Genomic DNA, 13,728 nt, shown 5'->3' with positions numbered 1-13,728 from the left:
CGAGAGCAGCGTTGCAGCGACAATGGCTAAAAGACCGCCTTTGTTTGCCATCCAAGTGCTGCTTCCACTTGTGGGCACAGCATCTACAACATCTACCATCCTGCCCGTGACAGTGCTTCTCTGCACAAAGGGACGCAGTTTGCTTCCTGTTAATACCTCCGTTCGTTCATCAGGCGGCGCCCTCAAGATTTGTGAACAGTCCTTATCACACCACGGCTGCGACATGGTCATCGACAGCAAGTTCAACGCCAGTATTTAAGCGCTGGTGTCCGTGGGACCGCTTCAGTGGGCACGAGAGCAGCGTTGCAGCGACAGTGGCTAAAAGACCACCTTTGTTTGCCATCCAGGTGCTGCTTCTACTTGTGTGGCACAGCATCTACAACATCTGCCATCCTGCCCGTGACAGTGCTTCTCTGCACAAAGGGACGCAGTTTGCTTCCTGTCAATGCCTCCGTTCGTTCATCAGGCGGCGCCCTCAAGATTTGTGACCAGTCCTTATCACACCACGGCTGCGGCATGGTCATCGACAGCAAGTTCAACGCCAGCATTTAAGCGCTGGTGCCCGTGGGACCGCTCCAGTGCGCACGAGAGCAGCGTTGCAGCGACAATGGCTAAAAGACTGCCTTTGTTTTCCATCCAGGTGCTGCTTCCACTTCTGGGCACAGCATCTACAACATCTGCCATCCTGCCCGTGACAGTGCATCTCTGCACAAAGGGACGCAGTTTGCTTCCTGTCAATGCCTCCGTTCGTTCATCAGGCGGCGCCCTCAAGATTTGTGAACAGCCCTTATCACACCACGGCTGCGGCATGGTCATCGACAGCAAGTTCAACGCCAGTATTTAGGCGCTGGTGTCCGTGGGACCGCTTCGGTGGGCACGAGAGCAGCGTTGCAGCGACAATGGCTAAACGACCGCCTTTGTTTGCCATCCAGGTGCTGCTTCCACTTGTGGGCACACCATCTACAACTTCTGGCATCCTGCCCGTGACAGTGCTTCTCTGCACAAAGGGACGCAGTTTGCTTCCTGTCAATGCCTCCGTTCGTTCATCAGGCGGCGCCCTCAAGATTTGTGAACAGTCCTTATCACACCACGGCTGCGGCATGGTCATCGACAGCAAGTTAAACGCCAGTATTTAAGCGCTGGTGTTCGTTGGACCGCTTCAGTGGGCAGGAGAGCAGCGTTGCAGCGACAATGGCTAAACGACCGCCTTTGTTTGCCATCCAGGTGCTGCTTCCACTTATGGGCACAGCATCTACAACATCTGCCATCCTGCCCGTCTTCTCTGCACAAAGGGACGCAGTTTGCATCCTGTCAATGCCTCCGTTCGTTCATCAGGCGGCGCCCTCAAGATTTGTAAACAGTCCTTATCACACCACGGCTGCGGCATGGTCATCGACAGCACGTTCAACGCCAGTATTTAAGCGCTGGTGTCCGTGGGACCGCTTCAGTGGGCAGGAGGGCAGCGTTGCAGCGACAATGGCTAAACGACCGCCTTTGTTTCCCATCCAGGTGCTGCTTCCACTTGTGGGCACACCATCTACAACATCTGGCATCCTGCCCGTGACAGTGCTTCTCTGCACAAAGGGACGCAGTTTGCTTCCTGTCAATGCCTCCGTTCGTTCATCAGGCGGCGCCCTCAAGATTTGTGAACAGTCCTTATCACACCACTGCTGCGGCATGGTCATCGACAGCAAGTTAAACGCCAGTATTTAAGCGCTGGTGTCCGTGGGACCGCTTCAGTGGGCAGGAGAGCAGCGTTGCAGCGACAATGGCTAAACGACCGCCTTTGTTTGCCATCCAGGTGCTGCTTCCACTTGTGGGCACAGCATCTACAACATCTGCCATCCTGCTTGTGACAGTGCTTCTCTGCTCAAAGGGACGCAGTTTGCTTCCTGTCAATGCCTCCGTTCGTTCATTTAACGGCACCCTCAAGATTTGTGAACAGTCCTTATCACACCACGGCTGCGGCATGGTCATCGACAGCAAGTTCAACGCCAGTATTTAAGCGCTGGTGTCCGTGGGACCGCTTTAGTGGGCACGAGAGCAGCGTTGCCGCGACAATGGCTAAAGACCGCTTTTGTTTGCCATCCATGTGCTGCTTCCACTTGTGGGCACAGCAACTACAACATCTGCCATCCTGCCCGTGACAGTGCTTCTCTGCACAAAGGGACGCAGTTTGCTTCCTGTCAATTCCTCCGCTCGTTCATTCAACGGCGCCCTCAATATTTGTGAACAGTCCTTATCACACCACGGCTGCGGCATGGTCATCGACAGCAAGTTCAACGCCAGTATTTAAGCGCTGGTGTCCGGGAGACCGCCTCAGTGGGCACGAGAGCAGCGTTGCAGCGACAATGTCTAAAAGACCGCCTTTGTTTGCCATCCAGGTGCTGCTTCCACTTGTGGGCACAGCATCTACAACATCTACCATCCTGCCCGAGACAGTGCTTCTCTGCAAAAAGGGACGCAGTTTGCTTCCTGTTAATGCCTCCGTTCGTTCATCAGGCGGCGCCCTCAAGATTTGTGAACAGTCCTTATCACACCACGGCTGCGGCATGGTCATCGACAGCAAGTTCAGCGCCAGCATTTAAGCGCTGGTGTCCGTGGGACCGCTCCAGTGCGCACGAGAGCAGCGTTGCAGCGACAATGGCTAAAAGACTGCCTTTGCCATCCAGGTGCTGCTTCCACTTCTGGGCACAGCACCTACAACATCTGCCATCCTGCCCGTGACAGTGCTTCTCTGCGCAAAGGGACGCAGTTTGCTTCCTGTCAATGCCTCCGTTCGTTCATCAGGCGGCGCCCTCAAGATTTGTGAACAGCCCTTATCACTCCACGACTGCAGCATCACAGACATTGACAGCAAGTTCAACGCCAGTTTTTAAGCGCTGGTGTCCGTGGGACCGCTCCAGTGCGCACGAGAGCAGCGTTGCAGCGACAATGGCTAAAAGACTGCCTTTGTTTTCCATCCAGGTGCTGCTTCCACTTCTGGGCACAGCATCTACAACATCTGCCATCCTGCCCGTGACAGTGCATCTCTGCACAAAGGGACGCAGTTTGCTTCCTGTCAATGCCTCCGTTCGTTCATCAGGCGGCGCCCTCAAGATTTGTGAACAGCCCTTATCACACCACGGCTGCGGCATGGTCATCGACAGCAAGTTCAACGCCAGTATTTAGGCGCTGGTGTCCGTGGGACCGCTTCGGTGGGCACGAGAGCAGCGTTGCAGCGACAATGGCTAAACGACCGCCTTTGTTTGCCATCAAGGTGCTGCTTCCACTTGTGGGCACACCATCTACAACATCTGGCATCCTGCCCGTGACAGTGCTTCTCTGCACAAAGGGACGCAGTTTGCTTCCTGTCAATGCCTCCGTTCGTTCATCAGGCGGCGCCCTCAAGATTTGTGAACAGTCCTTATCACACCACGGCTGCGGCATGGTCATCGACAGCAAGTTCAACGCCAGCATTTAAGCGCTGGTGCTCGTGGGACCGCTCCAGTGCGCACGAGAGCAGCGTTGCAGCGACAATGGCTAAAAGACTGCCTTTGTTTTTCATCCAGGTGCTGCTTCCACTTCTGGGCACAGCATCTACAACATCTGCCATCCTGCCCGTGACAGTGCATCTCTGCACAAAGGGACGCAGTTTGCTTCCTGTCAATGCCTCCGTTCGTTCATCAGGCGGCGCCCTCAAGATTTGTGAACAGCCCTTATCACACCACGGCTGCGGCATGGTCATCGACAGCAAGTTCAACGCCAGCATTTAAGCGCTGGTGCCCGTGGGACCGCTCCAGTGCGCACGAGAGCAGCGTTGCAGCGACAATGGCTAAAAGACCACCTTTGTTTGCCATCCAGGTGCTGCTTCCACTTGTGGGCACACCATCTACAACATCTGCCATCCTGCCCGTGACAGTGCTTCTCTGCACAAAGGGACGCAGTTTGCTTCCTGTTAATGCCTCCGTTCGTTCATCAGGCGGCGCCCTCAAGATTTGTGAACAGTCCTTATCACACCACGGCTGCGACATGGTCATCGACAGCAAGTTCAACGCCAGTATTTAAGCGCTGGTGTCCGTGGGACCGCTTCAGTGGGCACGAGAGCAGCGTTGCAGCGACAGTGGCTAAAAGACGACCTTTGTTTGCCATCCAGGTGCTGCTTCCACTTGTGGGCACACCATCTACAACATCTGCCATCCTGCCCGTGACAGTGCTTCTCTGCACAAAGGGACGCAGTTTGCTTCCTGTTAATGCCTCCGTTCGTTCATCAGGCGGCGCCCTCAAGATTTGTGAACAGTCCTTATCACACCACGGCTGCGGCATGGTCATCGACAGCAAGTTCAACGCCAGCATTTAAGCGCTGGTGCCCGTGGGACCGCTCCAGTGCGCATGAGAGCAGCGTTGCAGCGACAATGGCTAAAAGACTGCCTTTGTTTTCCATCCAGGTGCTGATTCCACTTCTGGGCACAGCATCTACAACATCTGCCATCCTGCCCGTGACAGTGCATCTCTGCACAAAGGGACGCAGTTTGCTTCCTGTCAATGCCTCCGTTCGTTCATCAGGCGGCGCCCTCAAGATTTGTGAACAGCCCTTATCACACCACGGCTGCGGCATCTTCATCGACAGCAAGTTCAACGCCAGTATTTAGGCGCTGGTGTCCGTGGGACCGCTTCGGTGGGCACGAGAGCAGCGTTGCAGCGACAATGGCTAAACGACCGCCTTTGTTTGCCATCCAGGTGCTGCTTCCACTTGTGGGCACACCATCTACAACATCTGGCATCCTGCCCGTGACAGTGCTTCTCTGCACAAAGGGACGCAGTTTGCTTCCTGTCAATGCCTCCGTTCGTTCATCAGGCGGCGCCCTCAAGATTTGTGAACAGTCCTTATCACACCACGGCTGCGGCATGGTCATCGACAGCAAGTTAAACGCCAGTATTTAAGCGCTGGTGTCCGTTGGACCGCTTCAGTGGGCAGGAGAGCAGCGTTGCAGCGACAATGGCTAAACGACCGCCTTTGTTTGCCATCCAGGTGCTGCTTCCACTTATGGGCACAGCATCTACAACCTCTGCCATCCTGCCCGTCTTCTCTGCACAAAGGGACGCAGTTTGCTTCCTGTCAATGCCTCCGTTCGTTCATCAGGCGGCGCCCTCAAGATTTGTAAACAGTCCTTATCACACCACGGCTGCGGCATGGTCATCGACAGCACGTTCAACGCCAATATTTAAGCGCTGGTGTCTGTGGGACCGCTTCAGTGGGCAGGAGGGCAGCGTTGCAGCGACAATGGCTAAACGACCGCCTTTGTTTCCCATCCAGGTGCTGCTTCCACTTGTGGGCACACCATCTACAACATCTGACATCCTGCCCGTGACAGTGCTTCTCTGCACAAAGGGACGCAGTTTGCTTCCTGTCAATGCCTCCGTTCGTTCATCAGGCGGCGCCCTCAAGATTTGTGAACAGTCCTTATCACACCACGGCTGCGGCATGGTCATCGACAGCAAGTTAAACGCCAGTATTTAAGCGCTGGTGTCCGTGGGACCGCTTCAGTGGGCAGGAGAGCAGCGTTGCAGCGACAATGGCTAAACGACCGCCTTTGTTTGCCATCCAGGTGCTGCTTCCACTTGTGGGCACAGCATCTACAACATCTGCCATCCTGCTTGTGACAGTGCTTCTCTGCTCAAAGGGACGCAGTTTGCTTCCTGTCAATGCCTCCGTTCGTTCATTTAACGGCGCCCTCAAGATTTGTGAACAGTCCTTATCACACCACGGCTGCGGCATGGTCATCGACAGCAAGTTCAACACCAGTATTTAAGCGCTGGTGTCCGTGGGACCGCTTCAGTGGGCAGGAGAGCAGCGTTGCAGCGACAATGGCTAAACGACCGCCTTTGTTTGCCATCCAGGTGCTGCTACCACTTGTGGGCACAGCATCTAGAACATCTGCCATCCTGCCCGTGACAGTGCTTCTCTGCACAAAGAGACGCAGTTTGCTTCCTGTCAATGCCTCCGCTCGTTCATTTAACGGCGCCCTCAAGATTTGTGAACAGTCCTTATCACACCACGGCTGCGGCATAGTCATCGACAGCAAGTTCAACGCCAGCTTTTAAGCGCTGGTGTCCGGGAGACCGCCTCAGTGGGCACGAGAGCAGCGTTGCAGCGACAATGTCTAAAAGACCGCCTTTGTTTGCCATCCAGGTGCTGCTTCCACTTGTGGGCACAGCATCTACAACATCTACCATCCTGCCCGTGACAGTGCTTCTCTGCAAAAAGGGACGCAGTTTGCTTCCTGTTAATGCCTCCGTTCGTTCATCAGGCGGCACCCTCAAGATTTGTGAACAGTCCTTATCACACCACGGCTGCGGCATGGTCATCGACAGCAAGTTCAACGCCAGTATTTAAGCGCTGGTGTCTGTGGGACCGCTTCAGTGGGCAGGAGAGCAGCGTTGCAGCGACAGTGGCTAAAAGACCGCCTTTGTTTGCCATCCAGGTGCTGCTTCTACTTGTGGGCACAGCATCTACAACATATGCCATCCTGCCCGTGACAGTGCTTCTCTGCACAAAGGGACGCAGTTTGCTTCCTGTCAATGCCTCCGTTCGTTCATCAGGCGGCGCCCTCAAGATTTGTGAACAGTCCTTATCACACCACGGCTGCGGCATGGTCATCGACAGCAAGTTCAACGCCAGTATTTAAGCGCTGGTGTCTGTGGGACCGCTTCAGTGGGCAGGAGAGCAGCGTTGCAGCGACAGTGGCTAAAAGACCGCCTTTGTTTGCCATCCAGGTGCTGCTTCTACTTGTGGGCACAGCATCTACAACATATGCCATCCTGCCCGTGACAGTGCTTCTCTGCACAAAGGGACGCAGTTTGCTTCCTGTCAATGCCTCCGTTCGTTCATCAGGCGGCGCCCTCAAGATTTGTGAACAGTCCTTATCACACCACGGCTGCGGCATGGTCATCGACAGCAAGTTCAACGCCAGTATTTAAGCGCTGGTGTCTGTGGGACCGCTTCAGGAAACGCCGCGCGCCCCTGCGCGCGCGTTCTTCCTTCTTCCTCTGAAACCCTACATATATCCTTCTCTCTATCTGCACGCCGGCAGTGGTGGTGGTGTTTTAACACCAGTCACAGGCCCGTGCATTTTCCTTTCCTCTTCCCTTTACATCCACTTACTACTACTACTACCGCTTCAGTGGGCAGGAGAGCAGCGTTGCAGTGACAATGGCTAAACGACCGCCTTTGTTTGCCATCCAGGTGCTGCTACCACTTGTGGGCACAGCATCTACAACATCTGCCATCCTGCCCGTGACAGTGCTTCTCTGCACAAAGGGACGCAGTTTGCTTCATGTCAATGCCTCCGTTCGTTCATCAGGCGGCGCCCTCAAGATTTGTGAACAGTCCTTATGACACCACGGCTGCGGCATGGTCATCGACAGCAAATTCAACGCCAGTATTTAGGCGCTGGTGTCCGTGGGACCGCTTTAGTGGGCACGAGAGCAGCGTTGCAACGACAATGGCTAAAAGACCGCCTTTGTTTGCCATGCAGGTGCGTAACTACATTCCTTTGTATGCTAAAAAAAGCAACAATCTATGCTTACTGCTGCTCCCGTGCCCACAGGTGTTTTTGAGCGTGTTGACTGAATGCTTCAACAGCTGTTTGCTGCTATTGCCGGGCGATGTGGAAGTAAATCCAGGTTCTTTTCACACGCGCACCAAAATGTTCGGCGGTGATTCGAGCGCAGACACCTCGAACGAGGAGAGTAACCCTGCCGCTAATGTCGTATTAACACAATCGGAGCAAAACATGGAAATACTTCGTATCTTCAAGGAATTGCAGGCACACTCAGTCGCGCATTCAGCCAGTAACGAAAATATAACGAAAACCATGGAAGAACTACGGAGCGGACAGCGGAGTATTAATTCAGCCCTCGCCAATGTGAATTCCAGGCTTTCGACAGTTGAACACTCACTTTAAGCAATTGACAAAGTAAAGCAGGGTTTCGAATCCACTGCTCTTGATATTCGCAAACAGAATCAGCTGCTGCAGGCACTAATTCATGAATTACGAGACCAGAGTCGTAGAAATAATATAGTTTTCCATGGAATCGCCGATTAGAATGACCATGAAACATGGAATGTAACGTAAAAATACGTTGACCCCGAAATCTCGCCGAATGACATAGATAAAGCCCATCGATTAGGGCGGTATACTGATTCTGGATGCCGTCCGGTGATTGTGAAGTTCAACAACTTCAATACCAGAGAAAAAATTCTGAAGTGTAAAAAAAATTTCAAAGAAGACATTCAAGTGACAGAAGATTACTCGTTTTAGGCAACACGCCAAGCATGCAAAAAACTTAATGGCTTCGCAAATCACTGCAGGCAGCCCCATCTTTTAAGCTAAAATACAATAAGTTGGTGGTGAACGACAGATCCTACACGTATGACCCTGTACACGATAAAAAAATTTGAGATTACCGCAGAACGCACCCCGATAACCCAGCACACGCCTTCGTCTCCCCCCGCTGCATCTAGCACTTGTAAATCTGCCTAACGGTTACCGGGGGCCAGTGACCGTTGTCTAAGAGCAGCTCAAACATCAGTTTTATTTAACAATATCCGAAGTTTCATCAAAAGAAGTACAGAACTCTCCTCTGCCATAAGTGCGTGCTCCGCTGACATCGTCGTTCTAATTACTGAAACTTGGCTGCATGAATACATATATACGTGATTCTGAGATATTTGATTCACCAAATCATTTCCACTTCGGTCGTTGCGACAGGAAAGATCGGCAAGGTGGTGGCGTACTAATAGCAGTCAGTAAAAAAATAGTCATATTCTAAACACATAACGCACATCAAGCACCGAAATTTAATGGGTATCTCTTCAACTAAGCTACCGGAGAATATACCTAGGCGCATGCTATCGACCGCCTAATGCATCTCCTACATTTGTTGCAGGGCTTCATGATACCATTAATGTTATAGTAAAGCGTTACCCTTTGTCATCTATCTTTCTATTGGGTGATTTTAACATTCCGGGCATCGATTGGTCCTGGGTGCAACCATCCTCCTCTTCGACACTATGCAAGGAATTCACTAATTTATGCTCACTGTTTAATATTACCCAAATTGTTACTCAGCCTACAAGAATTACTGAAGTTATAACAAGTACATTAGACCTCGTACTAACAACATGCCCAGAACTGTTCTCAGAAATAACCTACATGCCCCAGTTAAGCGACCATTCCTTGCTCTATTTTTCTGTGAACATTCCCATACAAAATCTGCTAGTCACACTAAAATAATACGCTTGTATCATCGCGCTGATTTCAACAAAGTTAATAATGAACTAGGTTCTTTGCTGGCCACCTTTTTCGACGAATTCGACTCGCGATCGGTGAACGCAAACTGGCTCTTATTCAAGAACAAAATCTCAGATCTCACCAGCGGTTTCATACCCATGCACTCGCGTAATATCTTATCAGCTGCATGAGCCATGGTATAACTCTTATCTTAAGCGCTTGTCTAACCGTAAGAAACGCTTCTTCCGTTCAGCTAAAGAATCACGCACTGAACATCATTGGTCCCGTTATCGTTCTGCAGCTTACGCTTACAATTCTGCGGTCAAGAACGCTAAAGCCAATTACCAGAATAGCACTCTACCGAGTATGTTGCTCAATAACCCAAGAAAATTTTGAAGCGTCATTAACTCCTCTGAAACGTCTAGAATAACATTAACGAATTCAAGTGGCGAGCCTTTATCTGATACTGCCGGTGCAAATGTACTGAATGATGTATTTCCGAGCTTTTTTTCAAGTGGTGAAACTACGGATTTCCCCCAACTGTCTCTTAACAACTTCTTCCCAATGTACCCTGTTGTCATCCATCCTGACGGTATAGTTAAAATAATTGATAATCTTAAGATATCCTCCAGTGCTGGTGTTTACTGCATTACTACCAAGTTCCTGAAAAGTACTAAAATGTTTTCATCGCTTGCCTTAACTAAAATATTTCAGCAATCATTGAAAAACGGTGAACTACCTGCCGATTGTAAGATAGGTAAGGTGGTCCCTGTGCATAAATCTGGTAATAAACATTCGCCTTTTAACTACCGGCCCATATCTATTACCAGCATCCCATGCGAAATCTTAGAGCACGTACTCTTTTCAGATATTGTCACTTTCCTTCAACCAAATTCGTTTTTTCATCCTTCTCAGCACGGTTTTAGGGAATCCTATTCATGCGAAACAGAGCTACTCTTATTCACGCACAAACTTCACGCAATTTTAGACTGCCGCTCGATCGCCTACTGCATATTCCTAGATTTCGCGAAGGCATTTGATTAAGGTTTCCCATCATCTTTTGTTACTAAAACTGCGCATGGTACGATTAGACACTACCATTCTAAAATGGCTCGAAGTTTTCCTTACCCATCGTCAGCAATTTGTTGCCGTCAATTCCACCGTTCACCCTGTTCTGTCCAGTGTTACCCATGGTACGGTCTTAGGGCCTCTGCTTTTTCTTATATTTATCATAGATTTACCCAGTAATCTTCCTTAATCTGGACATCTTTTTGCCGATGACTGCGTCCTTTTTCAGGAAATAACAAATGATAGTGACAAACACATGATTCAGTCTGACCTTAACGCTATCTCAACATGGTGCAAAACTTGGAATATGACTCTGAATGCTGAAAAGTGCAAACTTATGCGCATTTCTCGTGTTAATAGTGAATTGCCCGTATATACTCTTAATGATCTGTTACTTGATCCAGTTACAAGATATAAGCATCTCGGAATTCATATTACGTGTAACCTTAGCTGGCATGCGCACATTGAGCACATCACCAACAAAGCTGATCGCAGGCTCGGATATCTGAGACGTAACTTTCACACAGCCCCAATTAACATCATACTTGTACTCTATACCACACTCATACGTTCACAACTAGAATATGCTTCATCAATCTGGGACCCTGGTGTTAAGAGTTTGATCGACCTACTGGAGATGGTACAACACAAATCAGCGCGGTTTATTCTCGCTGACTTTCGGCGTACATCAAGCGTGACCGCTATGAAGGCTACCCTGGGCCTAACTTCACTTGCATCACGACGCAAATTGCACGCGCCTGTGCGTTTTTCACAAAATATTTATCACGAGTCTATTCGCTACGAGTTACTTCTTCCCCCTTCATATATTTCACGCCGCACAGATCACATACATAAGGTAGGCATTTCTACATGCAGAACTAAAGCATTCTCGGATTCTTTTATTCCTCGCACGTCATATGACTGGAACCACCTTCCTTCCACAGTTGCCACAATTCCTGGCCCTGTATTGTTTCGGTCTGCTGTTACCGCTTCTATTGAATGATATATTGTGTTGATCACTTATTCTAACTTATCTATGTTTCGGTAATTTATTGTTCCCTGCTGTTGTTTGTACTTTTAGTGTTATTGTGTATTACCCACTCCCCTCTGTAATGCTTTGCTGAACGTAAAAGCGCAAAAAACAAGGACGAGAATAAGACACACAACACGAGCGCTCGTGTTGTGTGTCTTATTCCCGTCCTTGTTTTTAGCGCTTTTACGTTCAGCATGGTAAACCAACTCGCCCAAACTCGGCCTTTATTGTAATGGTTTGCCCTGGGGGTAAAATAAAATAAATAAAATAAAAATGGTTAGAAAACAGCATAAATTGATGCCGTCTACGTACCATCTCCCTATGCACGCTTAGATAAGCTAAACGCAAGCGTTTTTCACGATGTTACACCATTCGTCGCAATAGTACTTTTAGTTCAGGGCATGCAAACGGAGACAGAACGATAAGGTGAGCCTAGTGGCGTCATCTGGAGGTTAGTGGGGAAAGCATTTTTGTCAACAAATCGATGCTTTCCTTTAGGACTAAAAGCGGCAGAACCGTCACTCAAAATAAAAAAATAAACGAATCTACCATTCATACGCGTTATTATAGGCGACATTAGACTAAGCGAAAGCCAGGTTATACACCCTAGCCAGGTGTCCAAATCATGGTCAGTGAACGTACTCAGAATAGCAGTAACAACGACAAATTCGGTCCAAGGCGATAGGTCCTGCTTATAAGGGCGCAGCCATTTCGTAAACGACGATATAAAGCACGCACGCAAAACTCGGGAAATAGCGCACGCAATGTCAGTGTACGTTAAGACTCGATATGATATAGCGTTTGGCGCATGTGCTCATTAAAGCAGGCTATGCCATATGCCTGTATGCGTATTTTATACTACGCGCTACGCATTCAACCTGGCATTGTTCAGGATATGTGGCCGTCCTCGGAAAGGAGCGCTGTAGCGACCACAAAGTGATAGGGCCTCAAATTAGCTTAGTCTTGAAGAGAGAATGGAAGAAGCTAGTGAAGAGGAAGTCCATTAACGAGTTAGCGGTAAAAGGGAAAGTACAGGATTTCAGGATATCGCTGCAGAACAGATATTCGGCTTTAATTGAGGAAGACGATCTTGATGCTCATACAATGAATGGTAACCTGACAACTATCATTACGGAGTGCGCAGTAGAAGTAGGCGGTAGGACGGTTCGACTACCGGCAAGCTATCTCAGGTGACGAAAGATAATATTAATACTTGTGTTACACGGACGTTTTCAATTACAGTTCAGTTAACCGCCAGTTGAGGATTTCAACGGCCGTTGAACTCAACAGGAATCGCCAGCTGTTACCCGAGCACTTCGCGTTCAGTTCAGTTAGCACTCTGACCACATTACCTCGTGTCTAGAGCGGAAGTGTAAATAAGAAAAAAACAGTCTGTGCATTTTTTCTTGTTGTAAATGATCGTAGTGTATATATTCTTTACTATAGTGACAATTCTTTTTGTGTATTTTTTGCTTTGCGCTAGAAATTTGAGGGGGCGAAGCACACTAAGCCAAGACAATTCAGTAAGAGGGAAAATTTTTCGGTCGGTAGGTCGCCATCTTGTCAGTTGGCCGTTCAACTGCGATCCCGATCTCAGTCGAGCTCAACTGCCGTTGATGCTTAAACGGCAGTTCCCAGCAAACAACGTACTTCCCCAGGAGCGTCCAGAAAGGATGGAATGTCCTTGTCCCAGTAAAACATTTATCGAACATTTCCAGACCGTAGAGGCAGGACACAGAAACACAAGCAAAAGGGAAGTGCGCCCACTAATGGCCTAGAAACGCTTTTTCGATAGTGTTAAGCAGAAACAAGTCATAGCATTTTGGTCCCAGAAAGGTAACTGAGCGCACGTTTTTGGGACCAATGCTTTTCAGCAAAAAATACAAATTGACTTCTCATTCCCTTTTCTCTCTCCCTCGCGCCAAAAGCTACGGGGAGAGAAGGTTTTGCTCTTGCACTCGCCGTTTTGAGAGATAAAACAGTTTTGTTCGAACAGCCGGCCCCGCCGCGGTGGCTCAGTGGTTAGGGCGCTCGACTACTGATCCGGAGTTCCCGGGTTCGAACCCGACCGCGGCGGCTGCGTTTTTATGGAGGAAAAACGCTAAGGCGCCCGTGTACTGTGCGATGTCAGTGCACGTTAAAGATCCCCAGGTGGTCGAAATTATTCCGGAGCCCTCCACTACGGCACCTATTCTTCCTTTCTTCTTTCACTCCCTCCTTTATCCCTTCCCTTACGGCGCGGTTCAGGTGTCCAACGATATATGAGACAGATACTGCGCCATTTCCTTTCCCCCAAAAACCAATTATTATTAATATTATTCGAACAGCCGAACGAAGCGCATTTCACCCCGC

This window comes from Amblyomma americanum, chromosome 5 (assembly GCF_052857255.1).
Source record: "Amblyomma americanum isolate KBUSLIRL-KWMA chromosome 5, ASM5285725v1, whole genome shotgun sequence".
Taxonomy (NCBI): Eukaryota; Metazoa; Arthropoda; class Arachnida; order Ixodida; family Ixodidae; genus Amblyomma; species Amblyomma americanum.
The sequence above is the reverse complement of the archived record's forward strand: the minus strand, read 5'-3'. Positions refer to the sequence as shown.